This window comes from Eubalaena glacialis, chromosome 11 (assembly GCF_028564815.1).
Source record: "Eubalaena glacialis isolate mEubGla1 chromosome 11, mEubGla1.1.hap2.+ XY, whole genome shotgun sequence".
In the NCBI taxonomy this organism is placed as follows: Eukaryota; Metazoa; Chordata; class Mammalia; order Artiodactyla; family Balaenidae; genus Eubalaena; species Eubalaena glacialis.
The window spans coordinates 90,677,096-90,702,864 of NC_083726.1; the positions used below are offsets into that span (position 1 = coordinate 90,677,096).

A 25,769-nucleotide genomic window follows, 5' to 3' on the forward strand; every position below is an offset into this window, starting at 1 on the left:
TCATTTCAGCTCCTTCATTGTCAAACCTGGGGCAGGGACAGATTTCCAGTTTCTCTGCCTTTGTCTGTGGTGACCAAGGTATAAAAGTATTTGCTGTATCAAACTTTAAACTTCAGATTATCCTTATTTTTCTTAATCTTGACAGATCTGGCACCCTTTCACCTGTCTGTGAGCACAAAGTCCTTGATTTCCTCAGTTTTATGGGGCACAAAGGAGAGTGCTCAGGCCAACTAACCCCAGAGTAGGAGGAAACAAGAAGATGAAAAAAAGCTATTGTCAGCTGTTTTGATCCCTTAACTCCAAGTGGCAGTTTGGGAGTTGAAATCCATTCATTTTTCGAAAACTATGTACTCAGCACCTATTACCATGTGTCAGGCACTGTACTAGGTGCTAGTATTTGTTTTTTTCATAATTGCACTTTAAGAAATATAAAAATAACTGAAAAGTTTTTTTTTAAGTAGGATTGTAAATTAAAGGTGAGGAAATGTCTCAGAAAATAGAACAAAAAGACAAAGAGATGGAAAATAGGAAAGCAAATATATGAAAATTAGAAAATCAGCCCAAGAGACACAGTATCTGAATGATAGGAGTTCCATGGAGAGAGAAACAAACAAACAAGTAAAGAGGAGGAAGTTATTGGAGAAATAATTTTTAAAAATTTCTCAAAATTGAGTTTCTGATTGATGGGGCCCACTGAGTGCACCAGGCCACCTCACCTTGAAATTTCAGAACCCTGGAACAAAAAGAGGTTGGGAAAAGCTTCCAGGTTGAAAAAAGTCACCCATAAAGGATTCAAAATCATAATGGCATTGGCTACTCAACAGCAACACTGAAAACTGGAAGACAGTAGAACAATGTCTTTAATATTCTGAGAGAAAAAACTATCAGCTTGGAATTATAAAGTTGGCACTCTATCAATCACATGTGAGGACAGAGTAAGTTTTAATCTCCAATAGCTGAGTTACAGGAAAGTAACTGAAGAAAAGGAATAATATAAGATCCAGGAAATAGGAAATCCACCCCAAAAAAAGAGGCAAAGAGAATTCCCAGGTGACGGTGAAGGTAAACCTCCGATAGCAGCACCTGAGAGCCTGCAGCCCAGACTGGAGCAGCTTAGAAAGCTTTGAGGGAGGTGTCTCCAGGAAAACGAATCCTAAGGTACCCGAAGTGTTGACATGTACTGAGATAGAGACAGCTGGGTGAAAGTTTAGGGATGATATAGTGATTGAAAATTAAATGACGTCACCAAAGAAAAAGTAAAACACACGTTTCTTTTGTTTGCCTAGAAAACTAGGCAAACAAAAACATTAGGCAATTTAAAATTCCAAAGAAAGCACACACGTGTACAAGTGTACATATAGTGCACTACATGTAATTAATCCACTACATGGCTCAACTGTGCCCAGCACACAGTGCTTAATAAGTTGTAGCTATATAGAATGTGTTAAGTGATGTACTAGAGAAATGTATAAAGTTGCGCTATTTTAAAAAAATTTTATTTATTTATTTATTTGGCTGCGTTGGGTCTTAGTTGCGGCATGCAGGATCTTTTGTTGCGGTGCTCGGGCACTTCGTTGCAGTGCGTGGGTTTCTCTAGTTGCAGCGCACGGGCTTCTCTCTAGTTGTAGCACACAGGCTTCTCTCTAGTTGTGGCACAAGGGCTCCAGAGCATGTGGACTCAGTAGTTGCGGCACATGGGCTCTCTAGTTGTGGTGCGTGGGCTTAGTTGCCCCGTGGCATGTGGGATCTTAGTTCCCGGACCAGGGATTGAACCTGTGTTCCCTGCATTGGAAGGCGGATTCTTAACCACTGGACCACAAAGTCCCCATAAAGTTGCACTATTGAAAATAGAACTTAATTCTGTCCAGAGGAGATAGGAACGCTTTCCTAGTAGTAGAAAGCCACCACTGGGCCCAGGTGGCTGAATAGAGTTTGACAGGTGACAAGTGGGAAGGACATTCCAGGTGGAGAAAAGTTATAAGCTATAACACAGAGGTTTGAAAATTCATTGTGTGTTAAGAAAATGTGAGCCAAGGATTTATATTCTTCTGTGCTGACTTTCAACTCCATAAGTTATAGACAAACCATTACAAACGTTTAAAAACTCAGCGAGTATTGTTCCCATGAACTCTTCCTGAGGAATATACTAGAAAATTAGCTTCAGATAATCAAAGACTAAAGAGACCTTGACATAAAGACTGTGCATTGATCATTAACAGCTTTATATCACACAAAAAGAGATGATCAGATGTTATATACTTTCTGTTGAAAGAGCATGGCATCACCTGTGAAGCAGCAGTGTCATGACAACTGAACCTAAGTCTAATCATAATGGAGACCCAAGAGAGGTGGAGACTATTTGAGAGAAAGGTGAGAGAAAATTTGGAAGCACCCAGATGCCCGGTTCCATAAGGAGAAGGAGGGAATAGTGGGAGTCATGAGTGAGCCTTCTAGTGTTGGTCACCTTATAGTATTTAACCCAAAACTTCCTATCTTTAGGCTGGTGACACCCTATGATGTCTCCTATGATCTCTGAACCACACAATTTTGTTTGGCCTTAATTTGGGCTCTCAGGTGCAGAAGACTAAATTATCATACAGCCCAATTCCAGCACATTATCATCGTTAGTCTGTGTAAGGTCCTTCTCTTGTTTTATTTATTCCCTCTTAACCTCATTTTCCACTTGCATCTCCTTCCCCTCCTATAGGAAAGCATTCTAATCCATTTAATGTTGTTCTATTTGTATTGTTCTTACAAAATATGTATTTTTGTGCACACCTGTATTTTTGTTTATAAAAAACGTGCATCTTATACATCTTAGTCTTGAGTGCTATGCTTTCAGTCCAGCCATGTTTCAATGTGCACATCTGATCTGTTGCTTCTAATTGCTACATAGCTCTCTACGTGTGCATCTAGCACACTTTACTGATCACCTCTCCCAGTGATGGACACCCAGATTATCTCCCACTCACTGTGCCACAAATACTGCTACAATGAACATCTTTGTATATGCCCTTTTATGGACCTGAGATCATTTTGGCGCTGGATGGAGCTTAAATATTGCCCAATGATCATTTAATGATAACAAGTTTTTAAGGAATGTTGCCAGGCACTGTTTTAGGTTCTAGGCATACGAGATAGACAAGGTTCTTGATCTCAAATAGCTTACATTCTAGGGTAAAGAAACTGAATAAGCAAATTTTTACTGGTAGTAAAAAGCATTATGCAGAAAACTAAAACTGTATGATGTGCTAATGTTAGGGTGACTACTTAGGTAGATAAGAATGAACACTAGAGCTAAGACCTGAATGACAAGATAAAGTCAACTAAGTGAAGAGTTGGGTTAGGAGCCTTCTAGGCAGAGAGCGTGGCAAGTGTAAGGGCCCTTAGGAGGGAATAACCTTGACATACAGGGACAGCAGCAAGAAGGCCCAGTGTAGGTAGATTATAGAGGATGAGGAGGAGTGTGGTGGAAGATAAGAATTAGGTATTGCTGCATTAACAATATTACTACACGTTTATCAGCTTAAAATGACACCATTTCTGTGAATCAGGAATCCAGGCACAGCGTTACTGGACCTTCTGCAAAGCTGCAGTCAAGGTATTGGCAAGGGCTGGGTTCTCATCCAAGGCTCATCTGAGGATTTACTTCCAAGCTAATGAAGTTGTTGAAATAACTCAGTTCCTTTTAGGCTGTTGGACTGAGGGCCTCCTTTTCTTGCTAGCTGTCAGCTGAATGCTGCCCTCAGTTCCTTGCCTTGAGGACCTTCCCTACATGGTTGCTTGCTTCCTCAAATCCAACAAAGGAGAGAGTCTCCTAGCAAGATGGGTTACAGTCTTATGAAATGTTATTAGTGAAGTGACACTCCATCATCTTTGCTGTATCCTGTTGAGTAAAAACATGTCCAGGTCCTATCTACTCAAGGGGAGAAGATTACACAAGGCATGAATACCAGGCAGACACCATGGGGGCCACCTTAGAGTCTGCCAGCACAATAAGGTAAGAGAAGTTTTGGCAGGGGGTGATTAATATCATGAAGGCTGTTATAAGTATGGATTTTTTCCCCAAGATTTAAAATTCTCAAATATTCCTCTGCTTCAGGGTCTTGGATAAACTGTAGTGGGGTCAGCAGGTAAACAAGAAATTCAGACGAAGCTGTTGCTATATACTAGATAGGAAATGATAGTGGCCTGGCTTACGTGATAGAATATAGAGAAAGAAGTGGATAGAATTGAGATATACCTTGGAGGTAGAGTTGATAGCACTTGCATGTAATTTATTATATGCCTGTTCACAGACAGACTAAGTAAGTTTGCCCAAGTTCACAAACTCTCTCATTGAAAGAGCCAGAATTAGATCTGTGCCTCCATGGTTCTTAGTCCAGCTCTTTCTGCTGTATTATTAGAGATGCCATGATATATATAGTACATACTCTCTCTACTAACTCCCATTTCCTACCCTCTACCTCTCACCTCCAAATTTTGCTTTTGACAAACAAACAAACAAACAAACAAAGCACAGTTTGCTTTGAAGAGGAGGCAGTGTTGCTGCATCTCTAAAAGTTGTTTTTGGAATTGGTAACATTAATATTGCAAGTGGTAGGTAGGAGTAGCAAGAGCAATGGTCTCAGAGGGGAGAATATGCCTATTCCAGTATTGCAAGAGGTTCTGTCTATTCTTATACGTAGCAACTCTTGTGATGCCTCCTTCTACACATTTATAGAAGTCTGGACTGCCTGAGCAATGCAAAGTATGGGAAAGGAGACTGTGCTGTCTTCTTGATTTGCACTCTGCTGAGATGTGGGGTTTCTGTCTAATGAACACTTTATGTAGTGCCCTTCCCTAGGCTGTTCTCAGGGTCAAGAACTCTCATGGGATGTGTTCTTCTAGTCTTCTAGAGCACACAATGCCATACGAGTAAAAACTGTTTTCATAGGAATAACTACCAATTATGGAGCCTTTATTATATGCCAGGGAATGTGCTAATACTTTACATCTATTCATTCATTTAATCATCAAAACAAGCATGTGAATTATTATTCCATTTTATTTATTTATTTATTTATTTCTCATTAGAAAAAAAATACTATTATTCTCATGGCCTCTCTTACGTCAAGCTTGTTCCCTCCACTTTCTACACTGATGTAGAATATACTCTTCTTTTTTGAAATAACAGCTTTATTTTGATTATAATTCACATAGCATACAATTAACCCATTTAAAGTAAGCAATTCAATGGCTTTTAGTATATTCACTCAGTTTTACACCTATCACAACAATCAGTTTTACAACTTTGTCATCATCCTTAAAAGAAACACTGTACCTATAAGTAGCCACTCCCTATTACCCCCAATTCCCTCAGCCCTTGGCAACCACAAATCTACTTTTTGTCTATAGATTTGCCTATTCTGGACATTTCATAAAAATCATTACATAGAATATGTGGTCTTTTGTGACTGGTTTATTTCATTTAACATGATGTTTTCAAGGCTCATCCATGTTGTAGCATATATCAATACTTCATTTCTTTTTATTGCTAAATAGTATTCCATTGCATAGATATACAATATTTTATTTTTTCTATTGTGAATAAGGCTGCTATAAACATTTGTGTATACTTGTTTTGTGTGTGTGACATACATTTTCATTTCTCTTGGGTATATACCCAGGAATGGAATTTCTGGGTCATATGATAACTCTATGTTTAAATTTAGAGGAACTGTGAAATTATTTCAAGGCAGCTGCACCATTTTACATTCCCAGTAGCAATGTATGAGGCTTCTAATTTCTTCACATCCTCACCCCAGCGCTTGTTGTTATGTCTTTTTTTTTTAAACTTTTTAATAACGTAGTATTGTTGATTAACAACGTTGTGTTTCAGGTGTACAGCAAAGTGATTCAGTTACACATATACATGTATCTATTCTTTTTCAAATTCTTTTCCCATTTAGGTTGTTACATAATATTGAGCAGAGTTCCCTGTGCTACACAGCAGGTCCCCGCTGGTCATCCATTTAAACAAAATTTTTAAAAAAAATTTTTGGCTGTGTTGGGTCTTTGTTGCTGTGCGCGGGCTTTCTCTAGTTGCGGTGAGCGGGGGCTAACCTTCATCACGGTGCGCAGGCATCTCACTGCGGTGGCTTCTCTTGTTGCGGAGCATGGACGGGCTCCAAGTGCCCGGGCTTCAGTATTTGTGGCTCGCAGGCTCAGTAGCTGTGGTGCACGGGCTTAGTTGCTCTGCAGCATGTGGGACCTTCCCGGACCAGGGTTCCCCTGCATTGGCAGGCGGATTCTTAACCACTGCACTACCAGGGAAGCCCTGGTCATCCATTTTAAATTTAGCAGTGTGTACGTGTCAATCCCAAACTCCCTAACTATCCCCCCCAACCCTTCCCACCTGGCAAGCACAAGTTCTTTCTCCAAGTCTGTGAGTCTGCTTCTGTCCTGCAAACAAGCCCATTTGTATCATTTTTTTTTTAGATTCCGCATATAAGCAATATCATATGATATTTCTCTTTCTCTGACTTACTTCACTCAGTATGTCTTACTTCACCTAGAGACTTACAATCTCTAGGTCCATCCTTGTTGCTGCAAATGGCATTATTTCATTCTTTTTAATGGCTGAGTAATATTCTATTGTATATATGTACCACATCTTCTTTATCCATTCCTCTGTCGATGGACATTTAGGTTGCTTCTACATCTTGGCTATTGTAAATAGTGCTGCAATGAACATTGGGGTGCATGTATCCTTTCGGATGGTGTTTTTCTCTGGATATATGCCCAGGAGTGGGATTGAAGGATCATATGGTAGCTCTATTTTTAGTTTTTCAAGGAACCTCCATACTGTTCTCCATAGTGGCTGTATCAATTTACATTCCCACCAACAGTGTAGGAGGGTTCCGTTCTCTCCACACCTTCTCCAGCATTTATTGTTTGTGGATTTTTTGATGATAGCCATTCTGACTGGTGTGAGGTGATACGTCATTGTGGTTTTGATTTGCATTTCTCTAATAATTAGCGATGTTGAACATTTTTTTATGTGCCTCTTCTTTGGAGGAATGTCTATTTAGGTCTTCTGCCCATTTTGTGATTGGGTGTTTGTTTTGATGATATTAAGCCACATGAGCTGTTTGTAAATTTTGGAGACTAATCCTTTGTTGGTCACATAATTTGCAAATATTTTCTCCCATTGTGTGGGTTGTCTTTTGTTTTGTTTATAGTTTCCTTTGCTGTGCAAAGGCTTCTGAGTTAAATTAGGTCCCATTTGTTTATTTTTATTTTTATTTCCATTACTCTGGGAGATGGATCAAAAAAGATATTGCTGCAATTTATGTCATAGAGTGTTCTGCCTATGTTTTCCTCTAAGAGTTTTGTAGTGTCCAGTCTCACATTTAGGTCTCTAATACATTTTGAGTTTATTTTTGTGTGTGGTGTTAAAGAATTTTCTAATTTCAGTTTTTTTCACATGTAGATGTCCAGTATTCCGAGCACTATTTATTGAAGAGACTGTCTTTCCTCCACTGTATATTCTTGCCTCCTTTGTCTTACCCTAATTGACCATAGGTGTGTGGGTTTATTTCTGGGCTTTCTATCCTGTTCCATTGATCTATATTTCTGTTTTTGTGCCAGTACCATACTGTTTTGATGACTATAGCTTTGTAGTAGAGTGAAGTCAGGCAGCCTGATTCCTCCAGCTCCTTTTTTCTTTCTCAAGATTGCTTTGGCTATTCAGGGTCTTTTGTATCTCCAAACAAATTTTAAGATTTTTTGTTCTAGTTCTGTGAAAAATTCCATTGGTAACTTGATAGGGATTGCACTGAATCTGTAGATTGCCTTAGGTAGTATAGTCATTTTGACAATATTGATTCTTCCAATCCAAGAACATGGTATATCTTTCCATCTGTTTGTGTCATCTTCAATTTATTTCATCAGCATCTTATAGTTTTTGGGGTACAGGTCTTTTGTCTCCTTAGGTAGGTTTATTCCTAGGTATTTTATTCTTTTTGATGCAATGGTAAATGGGATTGTTTAATTTTATTTATTTATCTTTAATTTCTCTTTGTGATCTTTCATTGTTAGTGTATAGAAATGCAACAGAAATCTGTGTATTTATTTTGTAACCTGCAACTTCACCAAATTCATGGATGAGCTCTAGTAGCTTTCTGGTAGTGTCTTTAGGATTTTCTATGTATAGTATCATGTCATCTGAAAACAGTGACAGTTTAACTTTTTCTTTTCCAATTTGGATTCCTTTTATTTCTTTTTCTTTGATTGCCATAGCTAGGACTTCGAAAACTATGTCGAATAAAAGTGGCGAGAGTGAACATCTTTGTCTTGTTCCTGATCTTAGAGGAAATGCTTCCAGCTTTTCACTCTTGAGTATGATGTTAGCTGTAGGTTTGTCATATATGGCCTTTAATATGTTGAGGTATGTTTCCTCTATGTCCACTTTCTGGAGAGTTTTTTTTTTTTTCAACCATAAATGGGTGTTGAATTTTGTTAAAAGATTTTTCTGCATCTATTGAGATGATCATATGGTTTTTATTCTTCAATTTTTTGATGTGGTGTATCACACTGATTGATTTCTGGATATTGAAAAATCCTTGCATCCCTGGATTAAATCCCCCTTGATCCTTTTAATATATTGTTGGATTCGGATTACTAGTATTTTGTTGAGGATTTTTGCATCTATTTTCATCAGTGATATTGGCCTGTAATTTTCTTTTTTTGTGGTTCCTTTGTCTGGTTTTGGTATCAGGGTGATGGTGGCCTTGTAGAATGAGTTTGAGAGTTTTCCTTCCTCTGCAATATTTTGGAAGAGTTTCAGAAGGATAGGTGTTAGCTCTTCTCAAAATGTTTGATAGAATTCACCTGTGAAGCCCTCTGGACTTCGTTGGGAGTTTTTAAATCACTGTTTCAATTTCAGTACTTGTGATTGGTCTGTTCATATTTTCTATTTCTTCCTGGTTTAGTCTTGGGAGATTGTACCTTTCTAAGAATTTGTCCATTTCTTCCAGGTTGTCCATTTTATTGGCATACAGTTGCTTGTAGTAGTCTCTTATGATCCTTTATATTTCTGTGGTGTCAGTTGTAACTTCTTTTTCATTTCTAATTTTATTGATTTGAGTCCTTTCCCTTTTTTTCTTGATGAGTCTGGCTAAAGGTTTATCAATTTTGTTTATCCTTTAAAAAAACCAGATTTTAGTTTCATTGACCTTTGCTATTGTTTTCTTTGTCTCTATTTCATTTATTTCTGCTCTGATCTTTATGATTTCTTTCCTTCTACTAACTTTAGGTTTTGTTTGTTTTTCTTTCTCTAGTTGCTTTAGGTGTAAGGTTAGGTTGTTTATTTGAGATTTTTCTTGTTTCCTGAGGTAAGATTGTATTCTATAAACTTCCCTCTTAGGACTGCTTTTGCTGCAGCACATAGGTTTTGGATCATTATGTGTTTGTTTTCTTTTGTCTCTAAGTATTTTTTTATTTCCTCTTTGATTTATTTAGCCTCCATGTGTTTGTGTTTTTCACAGTTTTTTTTCTCGTAGTTGATTTCTAATTTCATAGCATTGTGGTCGGAAAAGATACTTGATATGATTTCAATTTTCTTAAATTTACTGAGGCTCGCTTTTTGGCCCAGCATGTGGTCAATCCTGGAAAATGTTCCATGTGCACATGAGAAGAATGTGTATTTCGCTGCTTTTGGATGGAATGTTCTTTAAATATTTGGTCTAATGTGTCATTTAAGGCCTGTGTTCCTCATTGATTTCCTGTCTGGATGATCTGTGCATTGATGAAAGTGAGGTGTTAAAGTCCTCCACTATTATTGTGTTACTGTTGATTTCTCCCTTTATGGCTGTTAGTATTTTCCTTATATAATGAGGTGCTCCTATGTTGGGTGCATATGTATTAAAGATTGTTATATCTTCTTCTTGGATTCATCCATCCATCATTATGTAGTGTCCCTCTTTGTCTCATATAACAGTCTTTATTTTACTTATTTATTTATTTTAACATCTTTATTGGAGTATAATTGCTTTACAATGCTCTGTTAGTTTCTGCTTTATAACAAGTGAATCAGCTATACATATACATATATCCCCATATCTCCTCCCTCTTGCATCTCCCTCCCACAATCCCCATCCCACCCCTCTAGGTGGTCAAAAAGCACCGAGCTGATCTCCCTGTGCTATGCAGCTGCTTCCCACTAGCTATCTATCTTACATTTGGTAGTATATATAAGTCCATGCCACTCTCTCACTTTGTCCCAGCTTACTCTTCCCTCGCCCAGTGTCCTCAAGTCCATTACCTACGTCTGTGTCTTTATTCCTGTTCTGCCCCTACGTTCTTTAGAACCTTTTTTTTTTTCTTTAGATTCCATATATATGTGTTACCATACGGTATTTGTCTTTCTCTTTCTGACTTACTTCACTCTGTATGACAGACTCTAGGTCCATTCACCTCACTACAAGTAACTCAATTTCATTTCTTTCTATGGCTGAGTAATATTCCATTGTATATATGTGCCACATCTTCTTTATCCATTCATCTGTCGATGAACACTTAGGTTGCTTCCATGACCTGGCTACTGTAAATAGAGCTGCAATGAACATTGTGGTACATGACTCTTTTTGAATTATGGTTTTCTCAGGGTATATGCCCAGTAGTGGGATTGCTGGGTCATATGGTAGTTCTATTTTTAGTTTTTCAAGGAACCTCCATACTGTTCTCCATAGTGGCTGTATCAATTTACATTCCCAACAACAGTGCAAGAGGTTTCCCTTTTCTCCACACCCTCTCCAGCATTTATTGTTTGTAGATTTTTTGATGATGGCCATTCTGACTGGTGTGAGGTGATACCTCACTGTAGTTTTGATTTACATTTCTCTAATGATTAATGATGTTGAGCATTCTTTCATGTGTTTGTTGGCAATCTGTATATCTTCTTAGAAGAAATGTCTATTTAGGTCTTCTGCCCATTTTTGGATTGGGTTGTTTGTTTGTTTGATATTGAGTTGTATGAGCTACTTGTAAATTTTGGAGGTTAATCCTTTGTCAGTTGCTTCATTTGCAAATATTTTCTCCCATTCTGAGGGTTGTCTTTTGGTCTTGTTTATGGTTTCCTTTGCTGTGCAAAAGCTTTTAAGTTTCATTAGGTCCCGTTTATTTATTTTTGTTTTTATTTCCATTTCTCTAGGAGAGGGGTCAAAAAGGATCTTGCTGTGATTTATGTCATAGAGTGTTCTGCCAATGTTTTCCGCTAAGAGTTTTATACTGTCTGGCCTTACATTTAGGTCTTTAATCTATTTTGAGTTTATTTTTGTGTATGGTGTTAGGGAGTGTTCTAATTCTTTTACATGTAGCTGTCTAGTTTCCCCAGCACCACTTATTGAAGAGGCTGTCTTTTCTCCACTGTATATGCTTGCCTCCTTTATAAAAAATAAGGTGACCATATGTGCCTGGGTTTATCTCTGGGTTTTCTATCCTGTTCCATTGATCTATATTTCTGTTTTTGTTGCAGTACCATACTGTCTTGATTACTGTATCTTTGTAATATAGTCTGAAGCCCAGGAGCCTGATTCCTCTAGCTCCGTTTTTCTTTCTCAAGATTGCTTTGGCTATTTGGGGTCTTTTGTATTTCCATACAAATTGTGAAATTTTTTGTTCTAGTTCTGTGAGAAATGCCCTTGGTAGTTTGATAGGGATTGCATTGAATCTGTAGATTGCTTTGGGTAGTATAGTCATTTTCACAATGTTGATTCTTCCAATCCAAGAACATGGTATATCTCTCCACATTCTTGTATCATCTTTAATTTCTTTCATCAGTGTCTTATAGTTTTCTGCATACAGGTCTTTTTTCTCCCTAGGAAGGTTTATTCCTAGGTATTTTATTCTTTTTGTTGCAATGGTAAATCAGAGTGTTTCCTTAATTTCTCTTTCAGATTTTTCATCATTAGTGTATAGGAACACAAGAGATATCTGTGCATTAATTTTGTATCCTGCTACTTTACCAAATTCATTGATTAGCTCTCGTAGTTTTCTGGTAGCATCTTTAGGATTCTCTATGTATAGTATCATGTCCTCTGCAAACAGTGATAGCTTTACTTCTTTTCCGATTTGGATTCCTTTTATTTCATTTTCTTCTCTGATTGATGTGGCTAAAACTTCCAAAACTATGTTGAATAATAGTGGTGAGAGTGGATAACCTTGTCTTGTTCCTTATCTTAGTGGAAATGGTTTCAGTTTTTCACCATTGAGAAAGATGTTGGCTGTGGGTTTGTCATATATGGCCTTTATTATGTTGAGGTAAGTTCCCTCTATGCCTACTTTGTTGAGGGTTTTTATCATAAATGGATGTTGAATTTTGTTGAAAAATTTTTCTGCATCTATGGAGATGATCGTATGATTTTTCTCCTTCAATTTGTTAATATGGTGTATCACATTGATTGATTTGTAAATATTGAAGAATCCTTCCATCCTGGGATAAACCCCACTTGATCATGGTGTATGATCCTTTTAATGTGTTGTGGGATTCTGCTTGCTAGTATTTTGTTGAGGATTTTTGCATCTATGTTCATCAGTGATATTGGTCTGTAGTTTTCTTTCTTTGTGACATCTTTGTCTGGTTTTGGTATCAGGGTGATGGTGGCCTCGTAGAATGATTTTGGGAGTGCTCCTCTCTCTGCTATATTTTCGAAGAGTTTGAAAAGGATAGGTGTTAGCTCTTCTCTAAATGTTTGATAGAATTCGCCTGTGAAGACATCTGGTCCTGGACTTTTGTTTGTTGGAAGATTTTTAATGACAGTCTCAATTTCAGTGCTTGTGATTGGTCTGTTTATATTTTCTGTTTCTTCCTGGTTCAGTCATGGAAGGTTTTCCCTTTCTACGAATTCGTCCATTTCTTCCAGGTTGTCCATTTTATTGGCATAAAGTTGTTTGAGGTAATCTCTCATGATCCTTTGTATTTCTGCAATGTCAGTTGTTACTTCTTTTTCATTTCTAATTCTATTGATTTGAGTCTTCTCCCTTTTTTTTCTTGATGAGTCTGGCTAATGGTTTATCAATTTTGTTTATCTTGTCAAAGAACCAGCTTTTAGTTTTATTGATCTTTGCTATTGTTTCCTTCATTTCTTTTTCATTTATTTCTGCTCTGATCTTTATGATTTCTTTCCTTCTGCTTTCGGGTTTTTTGTTCTTCTTTCTCTAATTGCTTTACGTGTAAGTTTAGGTTGTTTATTTGAGATGTTTCTAGTTTCTTGAGGTAGGATTGTATTGCTATAAACTTCTCCTTAGAAATGCTTTTGCTGCATCCCATAGATTTTGGGTCGTCGCCTTTTCATTTTCATTTCTTTCTCGGTATTTTTTGATCTCCTCTTTGATTTCTTCAGTGATCTCTTGGTTATTAAGTAGTGTATTGTTTAGCCTCCATGTGTTTCTATTTTTTACAGATTTTTTTCCTGTAGTTGATATCTAGTCTCATAGCGTTGTGGTAGGAAAAGATACTTGATACGATTTCAATTTTCTTAAATTTACCAAGGCTTGATTTGTGACCCAAGATATGATCTATCCTGGAGAATGTTCCATGAGCACTTGAGAAGAAAGTGTATTCTGTTGCTTTTGGATGGAATGTCCTATAAGTGTCAATGAAGTCCATCGTGTTTAATGTATCATTTAAAGCTTGTGTTTCCTTATTTATTTTCAGTTTGGATGATCTGTCCATTGGTGAAAGTGGGGTGCTAAAGTCCCCTACTATGATTGTGTTACTGTCAATTTCCCCTTTTATGGCTGTTAGCATTTGCCTTATGTACTGAGGTGCTCCTATGTTGGGTGCATAAATATTTACAATTGTTATATCTTCTTCTTGGATTGATTCCTTGATCATTATGTAGTGTCCTTCTTTGTCTCTTGTAATAGTCTTTATTTTAAAGTTTATTTTGTCTGATATGAGAATTGCTACTCCAGCTTTCTTTTGACTTCCATTTGCATGGAATATCTTTTTTCCATTACTTCACTTTCAGTCTGTATGTGTCCCTAGGTCTGAAGTGGGTCTCTTGTAGACAGCATATATATGGGTCTTGTTTTTGTATCCATTCAGCCAGTCTATGTCTTTTGGCTGGAGCATTTAATCCATTTACATTTAGTAATTATCAATATGTATACTCCTATTGCCATTTTCTTAATTGTTTTGGGTTTGTTTCTGTAGGTCTTTTTTATTCCCTTTCTCTTTTGTTCTCTTCTCTTGTGGTTTGATGGTCATCTTTAGTGTTGTGTTTGAGTTGCTTTTTCTTTTGTGTGTGTGTATCTATTGTAGTTTTTGGGTTTGCTGTTCCCATGAGGTTTTGATATAGCAGTCTATATATGTAAAAGGTCATTCTACGTTGCTGGTCTCTTTCCTGCCTAGAGAAGTTCCTTTAGTATTTGTTGCAGAGCTGAATTTGGTGATGCTGAATTCTCTTAGCTTTTGCTTGTCTGTAAAGCTCTTGATTTCTCCATCAAATCTGAATGAGGGCCTTGCTAGGTGGAGTATTCTTGGTTGTAGCTTCTTCCCTTTCATCACTTTATTTATTTATTTATTTATTTATTTATTTATTTATTGGCTGCATTGGGTCTTTGTTGCTGCACCTGTGCTTTCTCTAGTTGTGGTGAGCAGGGGTTACTCTTCGTTGCGGTGCACGGGCTTCTCATTTCAGTGGCTTCTCTTGTTGCAGACCATTGGCTCTATGTGCGTGGGCTTCAGTAGTTGCAACACATGGGCCCAGTAGTTGTGGCTTTCAGGCTCTAGAGCACAGGCTCAGTAGTTGTGGTGTACAGGCTTAGTTGCTCTGCAGCAGGTGGCATCTTCCCAAACCAGGGCTCAAACCCATGTTCCCTGCACTGGCAGGCGGATTCTTAACCATTGACCCACCAGGGAAGTCCCTTTCATCACTTTAAATATATCGTGCCATACCCTTTTGGCCTGAAGAGTTTCTGCTGAGAAATCAGCTGATAGCCTTATGGGAGTTCCATTGTATGTTATTTGTTGTTTTTCCCTTGTTGATTTTAATATTTTTTCTTTGTCTTTAATTTTTGTCAGCTTGATTACTATGTGTCTCAGCCATATTCTGCCTTGGGTTTATCCTACCTGGGACTCTCTGTGCTTCCTGGACTTGGGTGACTGTTTCCTTTCCCATGTTAGGGAATTTTTCAGCTGTTATCTCTTCGAATATTTTCTGAGGTCCTTTTTCTCTCTTCTCCTTCTGGAACCCCTATAATATGAATGTTGGTGTGTTTAATATTGTCCCAGAGGTCTCTTAGACTGTCTTCACTTCTTTTCTTTCTTTTTTCTTTATTCTGTTCCACAGCAGTGATTTCCACCATTCTGTCTTCCAGGTCACTTATCTGTTCTTCTGTCTCGGTTATTCTGCTCTTGATTCCTTTTAGTGTATTTTTCATTTCAGTTATTGTATTGTTCATCTCTGTTTGTTTGTTCTTTTATTTTTCTAGGTCTTTGTTAAACATTTCTTGCATCTTCTCAATCCTTGCCTCCATTCTTTTTTTTTTTTTTTAAACATCTTTATTGAAGTATAATTGCTTTACAATGGTGTGTTAGTTTCTGCTTTGTAACAAAGTGAATCAGTTATACATATACATATGTTCCCATATCTCTTCCCTCTTATTGCCTCCATTCTTTTCCCGAGATCCTGGATCATCTTCACTATCACTATTCTGAATTCTTTTTCTTAAAGGTTGCCTATTTCCACTTCACTTAGTTGTTTTTCTGGGGTTTTACCTTGTTCCTTCATCTGGGACATATTTCTCTGCCATTTCATTTTGTCTAATTTTCTGTGATTATGCTTTTCTTTCCGAAGGCTGCAGGATTGTCCTTCTTGTTTCTGCTGTCTGCCCTCTGGTGGATGAGGCTATCTAAGAGGCTTGTGCAAGTTTCCTGAGGGGAGGGACTGGTGGTGGGTGGAGCTGGGTCTTGTCCCTCTGGTAGGCAGGACCATGCTCAGTAAAACTTTAATCCACTTGTCTGCTGATGCGTGGGGCTGTATTCTCACCCTGTTTGTTTTTTGGCCTGAGGTGACCCAGCACTGGAGCCTACAGGCTGTAGGGTGGGGTTGATGGTGGCCTCTGGGAGGGCTCACGCCAATGAGTACTTCCCAGTACTGCTGCTGCCAGTGTCTTTGTCCCCACACTGAGTCATGGCCACCCCCCGCCTCTGCAGGAGACCCTCCAATACTAACGGATAGTTCTGGCCCAGTTTCTTATGGGCTCACTTCTTTTTTCCTGTGGATCCTCGTGTACATGAGACTTTGTGTGCACCCTCCAAGAGTGGAGTTTCTGTTTCTCCCAGTCCCATGAATGTCCTGTGATCAAACCCAACTGGCCTTCAAAGCCAGATTCTCTGGAGACTCTTCCTCCCCCAGGCTGGGAAGCCTGATGTGGGGCTCAGAGCTTTCACTCCTGTGGGATAACTTCTGTGGTATAATTGTTTTCCAGTTTGTGGATTGCCCACCTGGCTGGTATGGGATTTGATTTTATTGCAGTTGCGCCCCTCCTACCATCTCATTGTGGCTTCTTCTTTGTCTTTGGATGTAGGTTATCTTTTTTGGTAGGTTCCAGTATTTTTTTGTCAATGGTTGTTCAGCAGTTAGTTGAGATTTTGGTGTTTTCGTAAGAAGGAGGTGAGCTCACGTCTTTCTACTCTGCCATCTTGAGCTAATCTTCTTATTATTCCCTTTTAGAGGCAATAAATCTAAAGTTCTAAGAATATAACTTACACTTAGCTACTGTTCTTATCTACCTGTGTCTGAACATAAATCTCTTTCTTAGAAGAAAATTACATCAGTGAAGAAGCATTTAAGTGAAGTTCATTTAGTCTCTGCCCCCCACTCCCCCCACCATGTTGTTTAACTTGTTAGCTGTTAGGCGTTTTGAAAAAACTATTAGGAAGGTTTTAAAAGTCTACATCTTTTTTTTCTCTTTCCTATTAAAATCAACATGTTGTTTATTTCCCTTTCTTTTCCATGGCCTAAGAATAATTTCACTGCCAACGTACAGGAAGAGAACATACATTCTCTCAGGATTCCTCCTGAGATTAAGGTAAATATTCTTATTTTTGAAACAGGTAATTTAGTGAATTTATTCTGGCACAGACATCTGTTTTAAATAAACTTTAATTAAAGCTGCACGGTTTCAAAGAGGTTAGTTTCCAAGAGACTGAAAAATATCAACACTGTGATGAGTGTGAAACAGATGTAGGGACATTCAGACCAAATAACAAGAAGTAGCTCGATTATCTTTGCGGAGGTAGAGCTTGCTCACCCCACTTTTGCCTGATTTTAATTCCAAACGAAAAGAATCCAAGGAAAGCACTTCCCGTTGGGCAGCTGGGAGAGGACACTGGAAAGGGAAGTAGGGAAGTGACATAGAAAAGGTGAGGCAGCTAATGAAAGGTACATTTTAAAAATTTTATTTATTTATTTATTTATTTATTTATTTATTTAGGGCTGCATTGGGTCTTTGTTGCTCCACGTGGGCTTTCTCTAGTTGCGGCGAGCAGGGGCTACTCTTCGTTGCGGTGTGAGGTCTTCTCATTGCAGTGGCTTCTCTTGTTGCGGAGCATGGGCTCTAGGCGCACGGGCTTCAGTAGTTGTGGCACGCAGGCTCAGCAGTCGTGGTGCATGGGCTTAGTTGCTCTGCAGCATGTGGGATCTTCCTGGACCAGGGCTTGAACCCGTGTCCCCTGAGCTGGCAGGCAGATTCTAAACCATTGACCCAGCAGGGAAATCCCAAAAAGTACATTATTAAGCTAGCTATCTTGTGGAAAAACTCTGAGAGATAGTGCAACATATCAACCTCAGAATTGTACCACTCAAGGGAAGAACGAGCTGAAAAGTCATGGGTAAATGCTGGCCCTTGTGTGTGTGTGTGGAGGGGTGTGTGAATGAAAAATATTGCCTGCCATATCAGTAACTAAAGCAAGTCATCACATTACAGCTGCCCCGAGCCCTGAGGGAACTCAGGATAGAAATAGGATGCCCACCATCTAGCAGTCAACTGCTGCAGCCACCCTTGACACTGCACCCCGAGGAGACTCAGGATGAGAAAGCACAGGATACTGGTCCCAGATAGCTCAGGTGCATATCAAAGGAATGGTTTCAGTGAGCCCAGACTCTTGCATCTTCCCACACATAGAAAAGCACTAAATTCCTTAACTTGAGATATATGGTTTTCTTTAATTAACAGTAATCATTTGATGTTTTGTGTACCTGGTCTTTGTTGCAAAAACTCCTATATATCCTGGCTTCTCCCTTACATCTTCAGAGCAGTCCCTCAGAGCTATCGGAGATGCTGTGTCCTAGGCTTGAAGTCCTCAGTTTTGTCCGCAAAATAAAACATAACTTTTGGGTTGTGCACTTTTTTCAGTCGAGGAGGTGTGAGAGGGAGAATAATTTTCTATGCTTTTGACCCTTCCTCGTCTCCCCAACTCTGCAATCCTACAGGGAACCATCTGCAGTTGTGGTTGGGGGAGGGTGAACCCTCAGGCACAAGGATGTGGATATTGACAGTTGGAAGTCACAGAACTCCCTGACAGGTCTGTGGAACGTGAGCTGGGCTCGGGTGGCAAATGCTGCACATGTTGATGAGGGTGAGTTCATTGCTGACGGGGATCCAAATGCTACTGCTTCTATGGACGGCAATTTGGAGACATCTATCAAAAGCACAATTCAGTAATTCTACTTCAAGAGATTTCCCCTCCAGATACACTCACAAGTGTGCAAGATGATATATGAATAAGACTATTCATATAGAGAAAAATGCAAGGTGCAGCAGTGTTTGTGTGCAAATATTTGGCTAAAAAAATGGTAGTTGTGGGAGAATATATATGTGTATTTGTTGTATGTGTGTAAAATTCTTTGAAAAGATACATAAGAAATAGTTAACACCAGTTGCCTTGGAGGAAGGGAACAGAGGATAAGAGTAAAGGGAGATTTTTCCTCCTGTAGAGTGGCTGTATTGCATTAGCTATTCAAAAATAAATTTTAAATAATTTACAAAGAACATTTTATCTTTTTTTTGAAACTCCAGAGTACTTGGGAAACTTTATTAAAACTACATACCGTTTTTATTTTTATATTTTCAAACTTCTTATTTTATATTGGAGTACAGTTGATTAACAATGTTGTGTTAGTTTCAGTTGTACAACAAAGTGATTCAGTTATATATATACATGTATCTGTTCCTTTTCAAATACTGTAAGTTCAGAACATTTTATCTTGAGGGCAGTAGGGAGCTACTAAGATTTTGTTTTGATCTTTCATTGATGATAGAGTGACATGAACAGACACGTTAGGACAGACTGGCAGTTAGGAGGGATGCAGGATTTAGGACAGTTAATGACTGGGTAGAGTAGGAACAAAAGTTTAGTTCCCAGGGCTAAGGCTCCAAACAATCAGGAAATATTATTTAGTCATTAACCTCTCAGACAATGTACTTGAGTAGATAAGGAACTCAGTCCAAGGTAAAAAGTAATTGGATATCTGTTCTTACTGTGTTTTCTTAGATTCTATATGTTTATCCTATATCCATTAATCACAGCCAAAGTGTTTACGTTTCTCCCGAAATTCAGCTTGTCTGGAACTTACACACTTTCTTATCTAACTCTCATGTACCAAGCCAACATTTCCCCTGCCCTAAATCTTCCCACAGCAACTAGAGACCACCCATGTAACCAAAAGCCCACTGAAATTAATCAAAGTAGCCAATCCTAAACTGTTTACCCTGCTCTACCTTGCAGAAACCCCACTTAAGGTTCTGGCCTGTGCCTTCCCCTTGCTCCTGCTTCTGCCTCCTTATCAAACCTGATGCTTCCCATGTGGTGACCCCCCTCCTCTCAGAAAATGCAGGTAACACAAATCTTCTTTCAATGCACTGACCTCTCCATGTTATCACTCAGTCATCTCCGTAAATTAAAATCCCAAGGGTACAAACGAGACAGTGTCCAATTTTGGATAATAAACACTACTTGGGGGAAATTTTCATGTGTAGGAGAATGCAGAGTATCTAAGACTGTCTTCTAGTCCAGTCTGTTCTTAGGAAATCTGAGAATCTATGATAAACTGAGAAAATAAATGAAGTAAGGAAATGGAGAGAACAAGGTTTCTTTGTTTGTGGCCCAGTTACAGAATTAAATGGAGGTGGGAGAAGGTTTCTCAGATAAGGAAGAATAAAAGACCTAGGAATGACTGAATTATACTGCCCGGCAGCCAAGACAGTTCCATATGCAATAAAACATAAGTTCATGTCCCCCCAGGAGAAATCTACATGGTTAGGGCCATCTTTTGTCTTCTAGACGTCCAATGCTCTCTGCCACAAGAGTATATAAATTTCCACTTATGACAAACTAAACCCAGAGCCCTTAAAAGACAAAACAAAACAGAAAAGAACACATTTATTAGGATATAATTCACATACCATATGAATTAGTTTCCTAGGGCTGCCATAACAAATTACAGTACCACAAACTAGGTGGCTTAGGACAAAAGAAATTTATTCTCTCACAGTTCTGGAGACCAGAAGTGCGAAATCAAAATCAAGGTGTCAGCAAGGCCATGGCTGCTCCAAAGGCTCTGGGGAAGATTCCTTTGTCTCTCCCTAGTTTCTGGTGGCTGTCAGCAATCCTTGCAGTTCTTTGATTTGTACCTCCATGGTTTCAATCAATGTCTCTGTCCTCACATGACATTCTTTCTTTCTTTCTTTTTTTCAGTTATATACATCTATATACTTTTTCAGATTATTCTCCATTATAGGTTATTACAAGATATTGAATATAGTCCCCTGTGCTTTACAGTAAATCCTTGTTACTTATCTATTTTATGTACAGTAGTTTGTATCTGTTAATCCTATACTTCTTAATTTATCCCTTCCCCACTCCCTTCCCCTTTGGTAACCACAAGTTTGTTTTCTATGTCTGTGAGTCTGTTTCTGTTTTGTAAATAAGTTCACTTGTATCATTTTCTAAGATTCCACATATAGTGGAATAGCATATGTGACAGCATATGATAGCATATGATATTTGTCTTTCTCTGTCTGACTTCACTAAGTATAATATTCTCTACATCCATCCACATTGCTACAAATGGCAATATTTCATTCTTTTTTGTGGCTGAGTAATATTCCATTATATATATCTATATACATACCACATTATGTGTGTATGTGTGTATGTGTATATATGTATGTGTGTATATATATATATTATATATATATATATAATATATATATATATGTATATGTATATATACCACATCGTCTTAAGCACTTGGGTTGATTCCATGTCTTGGCTATTGTAAATAGTGATGCTATGAACGTTGGGGTGCATGTATCTCTTTGAATTAGAGTTATCAACTTTTCTGCATATATGCCCAGGAGTGGAATTGCTGGATCATATGGTAAATCTATTTTTAGTTTTTTAAGGAACCTCCATACTGTTCTCCATAGTGGCTGTATCAATTTACATTCCCACCAACAGTGTAGGAGAGTTCCTTTTTCTCCACACCCTCTCCAGCATTTATTGCTTGTAGATTTTTTGATGATAGCCATTCTGACCAGTGTGAGGTGATATATATATTCTTTTTCATATTCTTTTCCATTATGGTTTATCACAGGATATTGAATATAGTTCCCTGTGCTATACAGTAGGACCTTGTTGTTTTCCATCCTATTTATAATAGTTTGCATCTGTTAATCTCAAACTTCCTATCCATCCCTCCCCCACCTCCCCTCCCCCTTGTCAATCACAATTCTGTTCTCTATATCTGTAAGTCTGTTTCTGTTTAGTAGATGTGTTCATTTGTGTCATATTTTAGATTCCATATATAAGTGATACCATATGGTATTTGTCTTTCTCTTTCTGACTTACTTCACTTAGTATGATAATCTCTAGGTCAATCCATGTTGCTGAAAATGGCATTAATTAATTCTTTTTTTATGTCTGAGTAATATTCTATGGTATTATATATATGTGTGCATGTGTGTGTGTATGTATGTGTGTGTGTGTGTGTGTGTGTATATATATATATATATATATATATATATCCCACATTTATATGTACCACATTTTTATCCTTTTAATCTGTCCATGGATATTTTGGTTGTTTCCCTGTCTTGGCTATTGTAAATAGTACTGCTATGAACATACGGGTGCATGTATCTTTTCCAATTAGAGTTTTGTCTGGGTATATGCCCAGGAACGGTATTGCTGGATCATATGGCAATTCTATTCTTAGTTCTGTTTTTTTTTTTAACATCTTTATTGGAGTATAATTGCTTTACAATGGTGTGTTAGTTTCTGCTTTATAGCAAAGTGAATCAGCTATACATATACATATATCCCCATATCTCCTCCCTCTTGTGTCTCCCTCCCACCCTCCCTATCCCACCCCTCTAGGTGGTCACAAAGCACCGAGCTGATCTCCCTGTGCTATGTGGCTGCTTCCCACTAGCTATCTATTTTACATTTAAAAATGTGGAATGCTGCACAACTTTGCATGTCATCCTTGTGCAGGGGCCATGCTAATCTTCTCTGTATCATTGCAATTTTAGTATATATGCTGCGGAAGTGAGCACTATTCTTAGTTTTTTAAGGAACCTCCATGCTTTTTTCCATAGTGGCTGCACCAATTTACATTCTCACCAACAGTGTAGGAGGGTTCCCTTTTCTCCACACCCCCTTCAGCATTTTGTTATTTGTAGAAAAAGGTTTTAAGTTTGATTAGGACCCATTTGTTTATTTTTGCTTTTATTTCTTTTGCTTGGGAGACTGAACTGAGAAAATGTTGCTACAATTTATGTCCGAGAATGTTTTGGCTATGTTCTCTTCTAGGAGTTTTATGGTGTCATGTCTTATATTTAGGTCTTTAAACAATTTTGAGTTTGTTTTCATATATGGTGTGAGAGACTGTTCTAATTTCATTGATTTACATGTATCTGTCCAGCTTTCCCAACACAATTTGCTAAAGAGACTGTCTCTTTTCCATTATATTCTTGCCTCCTTTGTTGTAGATTAATTGGCTGTAGGTGTGTAGGGTTATTTCAGGGCTCTCTGTTCTCTTTCAATGATCTATATGTCTGTTTTTGTGCCAAAGCTACACTGTTTTGATTACTGTAGCTTTGTAGTATAGTCTGAAGTCTGGGAGGGTTATGACTCCTGCTTTGTTCTTTTTCCTCAGGATGGCTTTGGCAATCCTGTGTCTTCTTTTTTTTTTTTTTTTGTCATCGAGGCCCAGAGAGCCCTTCAAAACTGATTTCTTTACTTACCGGCCATGGATAAACTTCGAGACACTGCGGACACCCCCAAATTATATGCTAATATTTTAACGTTGTTTATTGAACTAAAATTAATGCGCATACATAGTTTAAAATATATATACATATGCTAGAAGGCTTGTAATAAGAAAAGAAGTTTCTGGCCTACTCTTTAGAGGCAATAGCCTCAACTCTTTTAGATATACATCCTGATTGGATCCATATATCTAAATAAATGTGTATACTACTAATTCTTTTTTTTTCCACTTTGCTTTAAGGTTTAATTAAATATCACCTATTTCTGTGATAGCAACATCTATATAAATAACATGAGGTCAATAAAATTGCATAGGATTCTGAAAGTCACACTAGTGTCTATCTCCCTGGTATTGTCACAACACTAAGAAGCCAAAAGGAGAAGAAACATGGTATCAGGAGCAATTTTTCTGTACATCTCACATGGTACAGTTTGTGATAGGTTTATGGAAAAGTCAGGTTGCCCTTCTTTTTTTTTTTTCTTCACATTTGTTTTCTTTTATCAACATAGATGTCAGTTTCTTTTCTTTTTTTTTTTTTATACAGCAGGTTCTTATCAGTCATCAATTTTATACACATCAGTGTATACATGTCATTCCCCATCTCCCAATTCATCACACCCCCACCCCCCGCCGCTTCCCCTCCTTGGTGCCCATACATTTGTTCTCTACATCTGTGTCTCTATTTCTGCCCTGCAAACCGGTTCATCTACCACTTTTCTAGTTTCCACATATATGCGTTAATATACGATATTTGTTTTTCTCTTTCTGACTTATTTCACTCTGCATGACAGTCTCTAGATCCATCCTCCTCTCAACACATGACCCAATTTCGATCCTTTTTATGGCCGAGTAATATTCCACTGTGTATATGTACCACATCTTCTTTATCCGTTCGTCTGGCGATGGGCATTTAGATTGCTTCCATGACCTGGCTATTGTAAATAGTGTTGCAATGAACATTAGGGTGCATGTGTCTTTTTGAATTATGGTTTTCTCAGGGTATATGCCCAGTAGTGGGATTGCTGGATCATATGGTAATGTTATTTTTAGTTTTTTAAGGAACCTCCATACTGTTCTCCATAGTGGCTGTATCAATTTACATTCCCACCAACAGTGCAAGAGGGTTCCCTTTTCTCCACACCCTCTCCAGCATTTGTTGTTTGTAGATTTTCTGATGATGCCTATTCTAACTGGTGTGAGATGATACCTCATTGTAGTTTTGATTTGCATTTCTCTAATAATTAGTGATGTTGAGCAGCTCTTCATGTGCTTCTTGGCCATCTGTATGTCTTCTTTGGAGAAATGTCTATTTAGGTCTTCTGCCCATTTTTGGATTGGGGTGTTTGTTTTTTTAATATTGAGCTGCATGAGCTGTTTATATATTTTGGAGATTAATCCTTTGTCCGTTGATTCGTTTGCAAATATTTTCTCCCATTCTGAAGGTTGTCTTTTTGTCTTGTTTATGGTTTCCTTTGCTGTGCAAAAGCTTTTAAGTTTCATTAGGTCCCATTTGTTTATCTTTGTTTTTATTTCCATTACTCTAGGAGGTGGATCAAAAAAGATCTTGCTGTGATTCATGTCAAAGAGTGTTCTTCCTATGTTTTCCACTGAGAGTTTTATAGTGTCCAGTCTTACATTTAGGTCTCTAATCCATTTTGAGTTTATTTTTGTGTATGGTGTTAAGGAGTGTTCTAATTTCATTCTTTTACCTGTAGCTGTCCAGTTTTCCCAGCACCACTTATTGAAGAGACTGTCTTTTCTCCATTGTATAGCCTTGCCTCCTTTGTCATAGATTAGTTGACCATAGGTGCGTAGGTTTACCTCTGGGCTTTCTATCTTGTTCCATTGTTCTATGTTTCTGTTTTTGTGCCAGTACCATATTGTCTTGATTACTGTAGCTTTGTAGTGTAGTTTGAAGTCAGGGAGTCTGATTCCTCCAGCTCTGTTTTTTTCCTTCAAGACTGCTTTGGCTATTCGGGGTCTTTTGTGTCTCCATACAACTTTTAAGATCTTTTGTTCTAGTTCCACAAAAAATGCCATTGGTAATTTGATAGGGGTTGCATTGAACCTGTAGATTGCTTTGGGTAGTATAGTCATTTTCACAATATTGATTCTTCCAATCCAAGAACATGGTATATCTCTCCATCTGTTAGTATCATCTTTAATTTCTTTCATCAGTGTCTTATAGTTTTCTGCATACAGGTCTTTTGTCTCCCTGGGTAGGTTTATTCCGAGGTATTTTATTCTTTTTGTTGCAGTGGTAAATGGGAGTGTTTCCTTAATTTCTCTTTCAGATTTTTCATCATTAGTGTATAGGAATGCAAGAGATTTCTGTGCATTAATTTTGTATCCTGCAATTTTACCAAATTCATTGATTAGCTTTAGTAGTTTTCTGTACTAGTTTTCTAGCAGTTTTAGGATTCTCTATGTACATCATGTCAT

At 38.0% G+C, this 25,769-nt stretch overlaps 1 non-coding gene and 1 pseudogene across 1 annotated transcript; both read right to left on the minus strand.

Annotated features, from left to right (window-relative positions):
* LOC133101723 (large ribosomal subunit protein eL38-like) lies at positions 1-23,392 on the minus strand (annotated as a pseudogene).
* LOC133101879 (U6 spliceosomal RNA) lies at positions 22,505-22,611 on the minus strand. The gene has a single exon (XR_009702766.1). It is a non-coding gene; the product is annotated as a U6 spliceosomal RNA (small nuclear RNA).
* Positions 23,393-25,769: the final 2,377 nt, after the last annotated feature.